Source organism: Aplysia californica, unplaced genomic scaffold (assembly GCF_000002075.1).
Source record: "Aplysia californica isolate F4 #8 unplaced genomic scaffold, AplCal3.0 scaffold00589, whole genome shotgun sequence".
Classification (NCBI taxonomy): Eukaryota; Metazoa; Mollusca; class Gastropoda; order Aplysiida; family Aplysiidae; genus Aplysia; species Aplysia californica.
Genome location: NW_004797859.1, coordinates 96,649 through 109,400, shown reverse-complemented (window position 1 = coordinate 109,400; position 12,752 = coordinate 96,649). Strand labels below are relative to the sequence as shown.

General features: G+C 42.1%; 1 protein-coding gene across 1 annotated transcript in view; it reads right to left on the bottom strand.

Annotated features, from left to right (window-relative positions):
* Nucleotides 1–2,705, bottom strand: part of LOC101862893 — a 25,370-nt gene extending 22,665 nt beyond the window's left edge. Inside the window, exon 1 of the mRNA XM_013087446.2 lies at nt 2,304–2,705. The gene's annotated coding sequence lies outside the window, so the exon portion shown is untranslated. The remainder of the gene's footprint in view (nt 1–2,303) is intronic.
* Between the last annotated feature and the right edge of the window lie 10,047 nt (nt 2,706–12,752).

Below are 12,752 nucleotides of genomic sequence, written 5' to 3'. Positions count from 1 at the left end.
AGAGAGAGAGAGAGAGAGAGAGAGAGAGAGAAGTCCAGATAATAACTTCGGCATCCGCATAGGATATACATATTTAAATTTATGACATTTAATTTTTCAAAAGAAAGCCATAAGGTGACAAGGTTTATTTTGTCTGCACTTTTCATTGTACACGCAAGACATAGCGCTGGAAAGAGGAATCCCTGTCTTGGAAATACGATTGCATGGATTAATTAGTGAAGGTCTCATCCATAAAAGATTGGAAGGTTCTATCAACTCCCGGGGGTAACATGAATAATTCGGCGTTGTTGCGGTGAAACTGAAAGTCTGGGACTAGAGCCAGAGCGCTGCATCTATAATGGATAGACTATCATTTTTTCATGGATTACCCAGGGTCAGAAAGCTTCTTCCGATCACAAAGAGTTACTCATTTCTAAGTCTACAGAGTATTGATGCCGCCATGGTTTGCAGAAATAGAGCTGTCATCACTTACGAAGAGTATTCTAGGTAGATAGCTACGCGCGCACACACACACACACACACACACACACACACACACACACACACACACACACAAAGCGCACGCGTGCGCACAACTACACATCCACACACATTCTCTTTCTCCCTCTATTTCTCTCGCGCACGCAAGCACGCAGACGAACGCACACACACGCATGCACACACGCGCGCACACACACACACACACACACACACACACACACACACACACACAGGCATAAACACGTGCACACACATCCATACACGCATACACGCCTACTCTCTCATACATCCTCTCTTTCACACGAGCACATTATATTTAATAATATACATGTTTACACTTACAAGTACAAACAGGCCCATAGTCACACGCATATGATATACATGAACAGTTATAGAAAACAAAACAAAAAACGTTTCAGCAAGTTACGAAATCAAAATTCTGATAGAAACCAGATGCTATTCTTATGGTAAATGCTTTAAAGGCCATAGAAATACACAAGATCATTAAGATGGAGTGAATTCAAAAGAACTATATTGGTGAAAAAAATGGCCTTCTCTGTCTTTGTGTTTTACAAATTAAAAACATAAATCTTTTACGTTTTTTAAGTGCATGTGATAATGCATAATTCATTGAAATAAGGTAATGTAAACGTTAAAGTTTTTCGTGCTTTCCGCATTAATCAATTCAGTTTTACTTTATCTTGATGCATTGTGTTTCCGGCTCATGACGTCATACAGAAATGTATCAAACTTTGTATCGTTCATTGATAGAATACGGACAATAAAGATAACCAAGTTTAAAATTTCATGTATGAGCTTCCTCGGAAAAAGATTTTTGTTCACTTTTTCATGCAGGGGAAAAGTGCGGACATGTCAAAAGAATGTGTTGTCTATGAAAGCACCCAAGTACTTGTAATCTGACACTTGCTTGACGTGTTCATTTTCTCATCTGGAATAGCTGCAGTGGCAATTTCTGTTTACTACTAAAATCGACAACACAAATTCGTTAGACATTGTCGAGAACTGATGAAATGACGTATTCTACACTTCTCCCATGGCGGTATGCACATTGCAGAGGGTCCTGGGGGTCCAATGTATATTATTCTTAGCCTTTTCAAAATAAGCATGTTCTAGATATTTGTTCATAGCAACAAACGTTAAGGCTACTTCAACTTAAATTAGTTCTGTCATTACACCATAGACTGAAGGCGCTGGATCGGAAAAGTAACTAAAGTTTTAAAAATCGTTATACTGTTTATAGTTTCTCTCTTTGGAATAGGGGCAACTTCTGAATAGGTAACTTAAAATGTTACACTAGGTATCAGAAAACGAAAAGGGAACCAAAAAAGAGGTTATAAAACAGAGACAAGGTTGGAGTTTTTAGTTTCTTTGAGAGTTTTATAGCACTTGCAATACGAATAGACCGTATTAAAAGTTGTTCCCGCATACGATCCAGACATAGGGGATTGCCTTGTTAGTGATCGTATTAGTCCTGAATAAAACAGGTGTTACTAGAGAGTTGCATTCCAAGAAAAGGAGAAACAATGAGAATGATGAATGTTGGGTAGGAAAGAAGGAACAAACCATACTACGGTACACTTGTACAAACCTTTTTGTGTTGCAAGTGCCGTAAAACTCTCATTAGATCAAAGGGCCCACCTACCACTCACTCACAAAGTATAAGATAAAAAAAACTGAAAGGCGGGTCGGAGACGCTGGAATACGACAACGGCAAATAGTGAAACAGATTAAATAAAAGTAACTGCACATGGAATTTATTTTTTTAAAATTAAGGTGAGTCAAAGGGAAAAGTAGGACATTACCTTGGTGTAATCTGCCGCGTCCTCAAGTTCTGCCTCGGTCGGTGACTCGTTTCTGTGTGACTGGTATTCTTTTTCAACTTTCCGCACGTAAAAAATGCCCTGAAAATGACGCTAATCTCTAACCTGATTGTTTTGTTTTGTTCCTTTTTAGTTGGGGTTTTTTTTTTGGCTTTCCTTGAGCTGCTGTTAAAAGGAGATTTATGCTAAAATTCGTCCCCTATTTCACTTAGTTTTATTTCGTTTTGTTTTGGGGTGTTTAAACTTTTAATGATTGTTTTTTTTTACTTTAGAAGTGGAGATTTTCCTGTCGTTTTCTCTTCGAGGCAGAAACTTGAGAACAATCAAACCACAGACTCCCCAGCAAGCTCTGAGCACCACACCTTCTGTTCCTTCACCCTTGTAGACTTTCTATATTCTCACACGTCTTGGGGGCTAAACCGACGAGCCATATTCGGCCTGGTCACGTGACTCACCGTTCGTCCAAGTGACAGCAAAGGACAGCTTGTGGAGACAAATGATCCACGCTGTGCGTGTTCAAGGCCAGAAGGTTCGGTCTGCGGTAGAATATTGTTGTAAAGCGTTGATAGGTCAGTTTTGTTCTATGTTAACAGTCGTGTGGGGATGGTTTGTACACCTTTCTGGCCCCTGCTGCCCTTTCGCTCTGCTCCTTGAACTTCTTTGTTCGTGTGTTGTTGTTTTGTTTGTTTTTTACAATGTAGATCTAGGTGTGTTCAGTTTTTTTAATTTAGATATTCTGTAAAGAACATAACTTTAATCTATAGCTTACAATGAGCTTCTTGTTGTCTTCATTTATTTTCCACAGAAGGTCAAGTGCAATTGTTTTAGTCTTTGTATGTTATTTTCGTTTCGTTCTTTTTTTTTCAATGTATACATTTAATTTAGGTTTTTTTCGAATTATTGTTGCCTTATTATCAAGACAGTCTGGAGAATAGTATTCAGTTTCTATTCTTCATCAAGAGTATGTCTTGATAGTGTTGAATTTGTATGGTTCACCGTCTATTCAACATGCGTTGACATGGGAATCTTAAAAGAAAAGGAAGAATGGCCGAGGGGGAGGGGGAGTATTAAACTCGACGAAGGATGTCTTAGTAAGTTACTAAATAGGGGTGTAGTCCAGCCTTTTGTATGAAAGCTCTCTTTAGCATAAACCCTCATGAATTTACCCAAGCATGATTTGTTGCTTCTTTGCAGACGGTTTATTTGAGCATACATGATACAGCTGCTTTATCTGGGCGATTGACATAGAGAAAATAGATTGTCCAAGTACTACTTCCCTCTTTTCTTCAGATCTTGACTTTCTCGACATGCTCCAAAGGAATGACTTGGTCAGCAAGTTTGGAATCAAGTGTGGAGTACGGGTTTGTCTTATTCTCATATTATTCTTGCGTGGCGTCGTTAGCCTAGAGGTGAGGCTACCGGACCCGTAGTCGTGAGATTGAGGGTTCGGGGGTTCAAGCCTCTGCTCGGTCCGAGGTTGTTTCCTTGGGAAAGGCACTTAAGCGAATTTCCAGTTTGGCTCGGTCCTTCCGGAGATGGACGTTAAACTCAGAGGTCCTGCCTCTTAGATAATCCAATAGTGTTGATAGGGGCGTTAACCTTTACAATTTCATCATTTTTTAAATACCTTCTTGCGGCGAATGCACTATTGTGCATAGCCAGTGGGGATTTTTGGTTGTTTTTTCTCAATCTTTGTTCATTCTTCTTTGTTCGTACCACTGAAACAAGTGCACAGTGACCCTCTCTGTCAGAAATTCTTTTTAAAATATCTGCTTCCGAGTTCCCAAACTTTTTATGAAGCAAACAGGAATTTTTCCTGCCACAAATTGTTGGTTTTTTATTTGGGTAAGTGTGCAAATAGAAAACGCTTTTCAGATTGGGTGTACATTTTTCGTATTTTAATGGACATTGTACATACTAGTGTGGTGAAGCTGTCACGTTTGGGGTATTCTAGGGTGTTCTAGAATGCGGAGCACTTACCTTAGACGCTACTCGAGGAGGGGGGAAGGCATAACCGACTTTACCTCAGCCTTGATTAATTCTCTCTTGAAGAAACATTTTATCCTGTAAATAGACATGTTCAGCTTGAGAAGTTAGTTGTACATGCCTGTGTTTTCGAATAAGAAATAATATGTGACGAGTAGATTATGTTTTTTTGTTGTTGTTTTTAATTGGGATTTTTTGTTGAGGGTTTGTTTTTTTTGGTTTGTTTTTTAAAGTTTTATTTGATTTGTGAGAAATACATCGGTACGACAGTGGCATGATTGACCAGTGTTAGGAAAGACAATATTTGTCATTTTGGAGAGCGGTGGGGCACAACCTGCCCTTCTGTTAACGAAACGGGCAGATTTTCAACAGCAAAGCAAACTGCTAAACAAACTGAGTTTTAAAAAAGGGTCCCCCATCAGAAAATAACAACCTTCCACTCTACATTGTTGAGAAAAAAGTGGTCATCCTAGACAGGTTTTTAGAAATGCATATTAGTAGGTGATACGAAAATAGTAGCCTCTTAATGATTGAAAAAAGGGTGGGGGTTGTTTCTTTGTTTGTTTTTGGCTTTGCTTTTTTTTTCCTTCGATTTTCTTTGGGGGGGGGGTTGTTGTTGGGGTGTTTGTTTGTTTTTTTGTGGGGGGAGTTGGCATTGTTGTTGTTGTTGTTGATGTTGTTGTTGTTGTTGTTGTTGTTGTTGTTGTCCTTGTTGTTGTTTTGTCCAAGAGGACCACCTGTCGAATATGGCTACATTTGGTCTAAAAAATACGAGAGGGTGGCTAAGTTTGTAATTGTAGATGCTTTACGCCGTCATCGACGCAATGTATAATAATAATAATATGAGAGACGGACTGCTTCGACTGTGCTTGACAGAGTCAACTCGGGCTGAAAGAGATACAATGTCCCAGCAGACAGACGGAGGCACTCGATAAAGATTCTCCCTCACACAAGTCACTACCTTAAAGTTACAAGGTTTTTTCTCCTTGCAGTAGCCAGTTTTGAGAAATTTGACGTCAAATATTTTGAGTTTCACAACATGTCAAGCTTTTTTAAAATGCAATTCTTTGAACATCTTAATAATGACTCCTAAAATAATCTTACGATTTTGATAGAGCAGATAGACCATTTGGTTTCTGGCCTCTCTGCTCTAGTAACTCAAAACGGCCAAAATTATCAGGGGAAAATTGTAATTCTAAGGTAGAGATATGTCGAGCTATCATCTTCTGCGTTCGACGACGCAGAAGCGCCTTATAGGGGGTGCCAACATACGCGATCGGGTCGGGTCGGGTCGGGTCGGGTCGGGTCGGGCCGATCGAGTCGGGGTTTCAGTGCACACTACAGCCCCGCCGCGATTGTACCCGACGACCTGGAAGTTAAAGTAGAGAAACCTCTAACTTACATGCGACTACACAGAGGCCGTAAACCGGGCTACGATTGGCTGAACCTTTGACCCATGAATACATAAAATATACCAGCCTTTCTCTTGGACTTTCCGCAATCCCTCTCTCTGTCTTTGAGTGAGTGTGTGTGTGTGTGTGTGTGTGTGTGTGTGTGTGTGTATGTGTGTGTGTGCGCGTGTGTGTTTGTTCGTGAGTGTTAGCTTGCTTGCTTGCTAACTTGCTTTAGTGTCTCTCTCCTTTCTTGCCTATTTCTCACTTCCCATATCAGAGACCTAGATCTAGATGTAAACATTGCTAGATCTAGGTCTCTGAATATATCTTTCAACTTATCTCTCTCCCTCCCTGTCACTCCCACCACCCTCCCTCTGTTGTGCTCCTCCTCCTTCTTCTTATTCGTCTCCTTCTTCCTCTAGGCCTATGAGCGCTCCAAACCCGCTGTGAGAAGTGAGAAGACGGTCAAAGGCGTGAGACCGAAACCGGGAATTCCCAGAGAACTTACTTAATGTATTCATGGGCCAAATTGGACACGTGACTCAGCCTTGTTGTGATTGGCTGCAAACCCCCTGATCGCGCGATTTGCAGGCCAGAAAACAAACGCGTTTGTTTTTGTAGGTCACCGAACGTGTCGATCGTTTTGTGCCACGATTGCCGCTTTGCGCCCTCAATTTGGCTAGCCCTACTACCCGATGGGCCCGACCCGATCGCGTATGTGGGCACCCCCTATAACCTACCGCCACACCAAAGAAGCCGATGATACTTTAGTTGTGGTGGTGAGGGCATCTTCTGAGGTCACATGGTAGGCAGTGTCCACGTCCTCATAAATGCATAACACCAGGAAGACGGAGAACGAGGTGTGGACTCGGTCATAACTAGGTCACGCTTTGGAGGGCTTATGTCATCTGCTTGTAAACCGTGGCAATATTGGTAATTTCGATGGGCGGTGGGAATCACTCAATGGTTGGGGGGGCGCCTTTCTGTTAAAGAAACAGCCAGATTCCTAAGAGCAAAGAGAAAAGCAAAACAAATTGCGTAAAAAAGGTCCACCATCAGACAGAACAGTCTTCCCCAATACTTTGCTGAGAAAGGAAGTGCAGGTCATCAAAGACAGGTTTTCGTCTTGGACAGGTCTGAGATTAACAATCTCCACGGTATGTCCTACTAAATGCATAACACCCGGAAGACGGAGAACGAGGTGTGAACTCGGTCATAACCAGGTCATGCTCTGGAGGAGGCCTTGTGTCATCTGCTTGTAATTCCTGACGATACTGGTAATTTGGGTGGGCGGTGGGAATCACCCAGCACCACTGAAGAGTGTGTTGTGTGTGTGGGCGGGGGGGGGGGGGGTTACTTAACCTGCCTTTCCGTCAACGAAACAGGCAGGTTCCAAACAGCAAAGAGAAATGCAAAACAAACTGCGTAAAAAAAGACCCACAATCAGAAAAAAGACAACTTTCCCCTACACATTGTTGAGAAAGCAAGTGCAGGTCATCTTAGACAGGTTTTTGTCTTTGACGGGTCTTAGTCTAAGATGAACAGTCTTCACATCCTCACAAGTGCATCGCACCAGGAAGACGGAGAACGAGGTGTGAACTCGTTCATAACTAAGTCACGCTCTCGGCGGCGTGTATCATCTGACACTTTCAACACTAAAACGCAATGTCAAATGACTGTGGATTAGTGAGGGGAGTGACGTGTTATTTACTGTGACGTAAGACAGGTAGATGGGAGTGTGCGATGTACATTGTACTTTTGTGGGAAAAGCATGAAGGAGATTTTTTAGAATTTAATGTAGATGCTTTTACACCGTAATATACACAACCCGGGCTGAGACGAATACAATGTCTCTGCAGAAAGACCGAGATATTCTATAGAAATTCTCCCCATACCGGAATCGAACTGGGGTCTCCTGAGTGCTACAGCGAAGCACCTTACTGCTACAACTCAGAAACTGAGGGAGAGGGATGGTGGCGCAGGATAGACAATGCTTGGAGCTTGTTGTTTTTGTAACACTTTTGTTGCTTATGTTGCTGTGGTTAATGTTCTTAATTTAGTTGTTCTATTTGTTCTTGATGTTAGTCTGTCTGGTGTTGATGATGTTATCGTTGTTTTTGCTCTTTATAGCTTTTGTTTTTACACGTCTCTGGGCACCGTATAAATTGCTCCAGACCAGTTGATTGCAAGCCGAAAGCTCACAAAACCGCTTTTAACCCTCTTGAAATTGGTACGTAAGAGCTTTTTATCTTTTATTTTATCCCTATCACATCTGTATATTAGTAATAACACTCAGCTTTGCATCCTTCTTGATTCCAAATTTATCTACCTTTGGAGCATATCGAGAAAGCCAAGATCAGAATGGAGGAACGTAGAATTTGGGCAATATAGTACCTCAATGTCTAACGCCTATGCAAAGCTGTATCATGTAAACTGCTTTAGAATCGTCTGTCAAGACGCAAAAAGCTATACAATCATGCGTTACAGCTAGAGCTATCATCAATCGTCACCCCCAACCTCCTCCCACTGGGTAGACCATTTTATTTGTATTCCCAGTCTCCCTACCTCAGACTGTTGCAGCAATTTGGGGCACCATTTATTCAGTCCATGAACAGCCAAGTAAAATTTAACAGCTTGTTTAAATGAGGGCGTCTGAGTATTAACTCGAGCTGTTGTTCGTTGGTTTTTGTTTTGTTTGTTCTGTTTTGTTTTGTTGTTGGTGGGGGGGGGGTTGGAGGGGGTTAGGGGGATGTTGTTTTTGTTTGTTTTTGTTGTTGTATTTTGGGTTTGTTGATGGGTTTTTGTCTTTCTTTTGTTTTCTAATTGTTCTCTTGTTTGTTTGTTTTTAACGCAGTCTTCCGGTCACATACTGCCAGTTCTCAGGGTCGCACTACATTAATCACATTCAGACCAGCACACAGGTATCAGCTTACCTCTTCGCCATACCTTCTGCCCAGCTGTAGCGTGGTCTGATCAGCTGACCAAGCACATGTAGATACAAAAATAGACACGTACTGAGTTCCCCTTCCTTCCCTTCCCTTCCCTTCCCTTCCCTCCAAATGCCTTGACTTGACAAAGTCAACAGATGATTTTAGATCTGACACCTTAATTTCATATTTCCATCTCACGTCCATCGCAATTGTTCTCTACCACAAGACTTCTTTACGTTGATTGAACGTACACACTCAGTCTAAGGACAGGATGGCGGAAAAACGTTTTAGCAAATGACAGCTGTGAGCAGGTTTTAAAATCGACTTGTCGCGAAAATGATTGACTGTGGCCGTGTTGGACAGACAGGGCTCTGACAAGTTAAAAATATAGGGGGAAAATGTACAAGTCTAACGAAACTTGCTGTTAGTACCGATGATCGCTTCGGAGAAATGACCGGTAAGGCAGGTTCTACAACAGGTCGCACAGTGGGGGCTTTCCCGAAAAATGCTGTTTTTGAGAAAATCGAAGATAAAGTTTTTGGACCCTTGTTCAGTTTCTTTAAAAGTCAAGGAGGGTTTTCTCTATAACCAAACTCACCAATGAAACCAAACTTCTCCTATACGTTGGGCGATGCTCACTTTTGGTGAAGGTCAAGATTTCTGGAAACCCCCGAAAACAAGGTGGCCCGCTTGTCCCTAAGAGCCACCAATTGTAGTCCTGTGGCGAATCAAGCAGTGATTTCAGACTCACAGTAATGTCAAGAATGTGTCAGTGACACGGGGTTTGGATGGGTGGTCACTTGGGTGTGTCCTTGAGCAAGACACGGCAACCCAAGCTGAACAAACAGGGTGCTGTGGCCAACAACCAGCAATAGCCTGTTCGTAAAATTGTTCTTTATTTTTGTAATATTGTGTATATTTATGTAAGTATGTATGCATTTCTTATTATTTATGTATATTTGTTTGCCATTGTAACCTAGATGTCCCCACGAGGATTTAAAAAATGTAATTTATTTATTTATTTTGTTTTATTGTTTATTTTTATATAGAATACACCCTTTCCCAGATCTACGTCATGCTCTGTAATGTGCTTTACAACAGTATCGTTCCTCAGAATCACAATTTTGTTTTCTGACGTTTTGGCAGTTTTGAGTTACTAGAGGACGTTGAGCCAGAGACTAAACGTGCTATTTGCTCTGTCTCTCTCTCTCTTTTTTTTCTTTTTTTTGTAAGTGTTTTTTTTCGCGCACACAACTACACAAGGTCATGTGAGCGCGCAGGACACTATAAAACATTTTCAGTTGGTAGGAATTGTTGAATTTTGCCCTGGTGAAGGCCGAAGCCTCCTCTTATCGTGTGCAACTTGCACCCTGAACCTCCGAGATTTTTCACCATTGTCCGAGAAGGCTAGGTGTAGATCTTTCCTACCAGAAGATCTGGGGTGTATGTAGCTTAAAGACAGCAGTAAAAGGGAGCCAGGGAGAAGCAGTAGAAAGGCTGCAGAAAGAGTCAGGAACCCAGAGGAGGGGACAAAGGAGATGAGGGGATGGGGGCAGAAAGTAGAGACGAAAGCAGACGACAGAACATTGCTAGAGAACAGGAAAGGAGGTGAAAAGAGACAACTTTAGAGAAGACATTTTTTCGGTCGCTACCCGGATTCGAACCCAGGACCTTTGAATGAGAGGCGAATACCTTAACCTCTAGGCCAAGAGAGCTCCCGCTATCTGCTCTATCATAATTGTAATATTATTCGGAGTCGTTATCAAGATATTTTAAAAAATTGGGTTCGAAAAAGCTTGACATGTTGTGAAAATCAAAATATTTTAACGTCAAATTTCTCAAAACTAGGAACTGAGCAGACAAAACTTTCTCATTCTTGGGAAGCGACCTGCCAAAACCCTTATGCGTGGCTGGTGATGACGTCAGACAGTACCTGGGCAGGCATTGTCTCTGAATAAGAATAACAGAACGGACGAGAAATGACCTATTGGGGAGATGGGGGTGGGAGGGAGAGGAGAGAGAGGAAGGGGGAGAAGAGAGGGGGAGAAGGAGGGTAGGAAGGGAGAGGGAGGAAGGGAGAGGGTGGAGGGGGGTATGAGTGTTGCCGTCATGACAGAGGTCGAGTGACAAAAGAGACAGGTCAGCAGAAGTGTTCGCTTGTCTGAGATCATGAACCGCTATCACCTCCCTACCTACGTCACCAGTTTCTTGAGGGCTCCCCTGTCGTTCTTGGGCTCTCTAAGGAGTTCTTATTGCACTTTGAGAATAAATCATTTTGGGGTGGGGAGGGCAGAAAGCGTAAGGATGGGGTGGTGGAGCTTGTGTTTAATATGACCAAAAAAGGGGTCAATCAATGTGGAAAAATTCCAAGGCGGTCATCCATTGTTGAGGAGAAAAGTGATTGCTTTAGAAATTTAGAAAGATGGACATCTTGGAAAGTATCATTTGAAAGAAGAAAAACTCATGAGGGGAGGCGGTAAGTGGTCGTTTGTACAGGTGATTGTCTTGGACAGTTGACCCTCAGAGCTGGTTTGAATACTTTCAAGTGGTCATTTTGGGGGTTATACCAATAAATAAATCATAATTTTCCCTTTGTTTTTTCGTAAAAATAGACTTTGCCCCCCCCCCCCTCCCCTTTTTCAACCTCCAATTCGGAACTGATTTAACCTGTTACACACATCAAAAGACGCCACTCTTGTGGGGACTATACTATTCGGGTTGTTCTTCATTTTTGCACACAGATGACATGAAGAATTGTTTCGAGTATCGTTGTCTGTCTTCTGGGACGTTGTATCCCTTTAAACCTCGGTTGGCTTTGACGTAGAGGTGTGATCGAAGCACCCCAGCTAGGTTGCATCGATTAAGGCACAAAATAGTTATATTCTTGATAATAATAATTTAGCTTCCACAAATCACAAAAGTCAAGCTATCGACTATTCGTTCAACATCTCATTTCAGAATTAATCGCAAGTTATTGCTTTGACCACAAATAAAATGATTCAAGGAAATGAGCTGTGTAAGATTTACTGTTTGCCCGATTACTATTGTTTTTACCATCTTAGTACGCCAAAATACTGTGAATCCTGTAGTGCGTACTGAGGGAGGGGTGGGGAGTGCACTTGAAAGTTCAAGATAGTTATTTATAGGTCGATTTGGAAGGTATTCTGCAGGTGTATTTACTATAATATTGAGAAAGGATGGTCCCTTTCTTTTCCTCCGTACGTCAACGAGTTCATTAGAGATCCAAAATGTATTTTTGGTGCCGGTGCCCGGGGATCTTGTTCGAGAAGTCAGTGACCCCCAAAAAAGAAGCGAACTGGGGTCATAAACCTGTCAATCAACCATAACCCGAACACACATCCTCGTCCACAAAACGGTCTTCTATAGCGAGTGTGCCCCAGTCATTGCTTAATGTGACAGCAAAGCGTGTAGAAAGCAATATATGTGTACATAGTTATGGAATGCCATTTCAATGAACGATGGCTTTGTCAGAGGTAGATTCTGTAGATTGTAATGTTAGAGTAACTCACGCCCTGCGTCGTCTTTTGGTTATTCATGAGATTGTTTTTTAGTGCTGGTGGGTGGGGTATTTTACGTGATGGCCATACTTCCTCCCAATTGTGCGGTTTCGGTGTACATTATTGCACTTGCTCCCTGTATTGAGTGAACTTCCTTGCCGCTAAAACTGAAGAGGTCAACTGTTTCCTTTTCTTTTTCAACATTCGTGGCACCCCCACTGACACAATTTAGATCATTTAGGAGGCGGGCTTCGACACTACATGGAAGAGTCAACACCCTGGCTTAGAGAGATGCAATGTCCCAGCAGAATTACTGAGATACTCGAAGACAATTTTCCCCACTCGAGATTCGAACGTGAGTCTTTTGCGTGCGACAGTGAAGTGCCAAATCGCTACACCACATACACTATAGTGTTTTTCCTCACTGTCTCTTGTGCTGCAACCTTGGACTTGACGTCACATCCAAGCTGAGAGTGGTAGCAGCAGTCGTCTACGAGAAGGGAAAAGACTGCAATTTCTGGAAAAAGAGAGAGTGAAAGTGAGATGGAACAAAAGGATCGCGCGTGTTCGCTCATACACACACACATACACACACACACACAC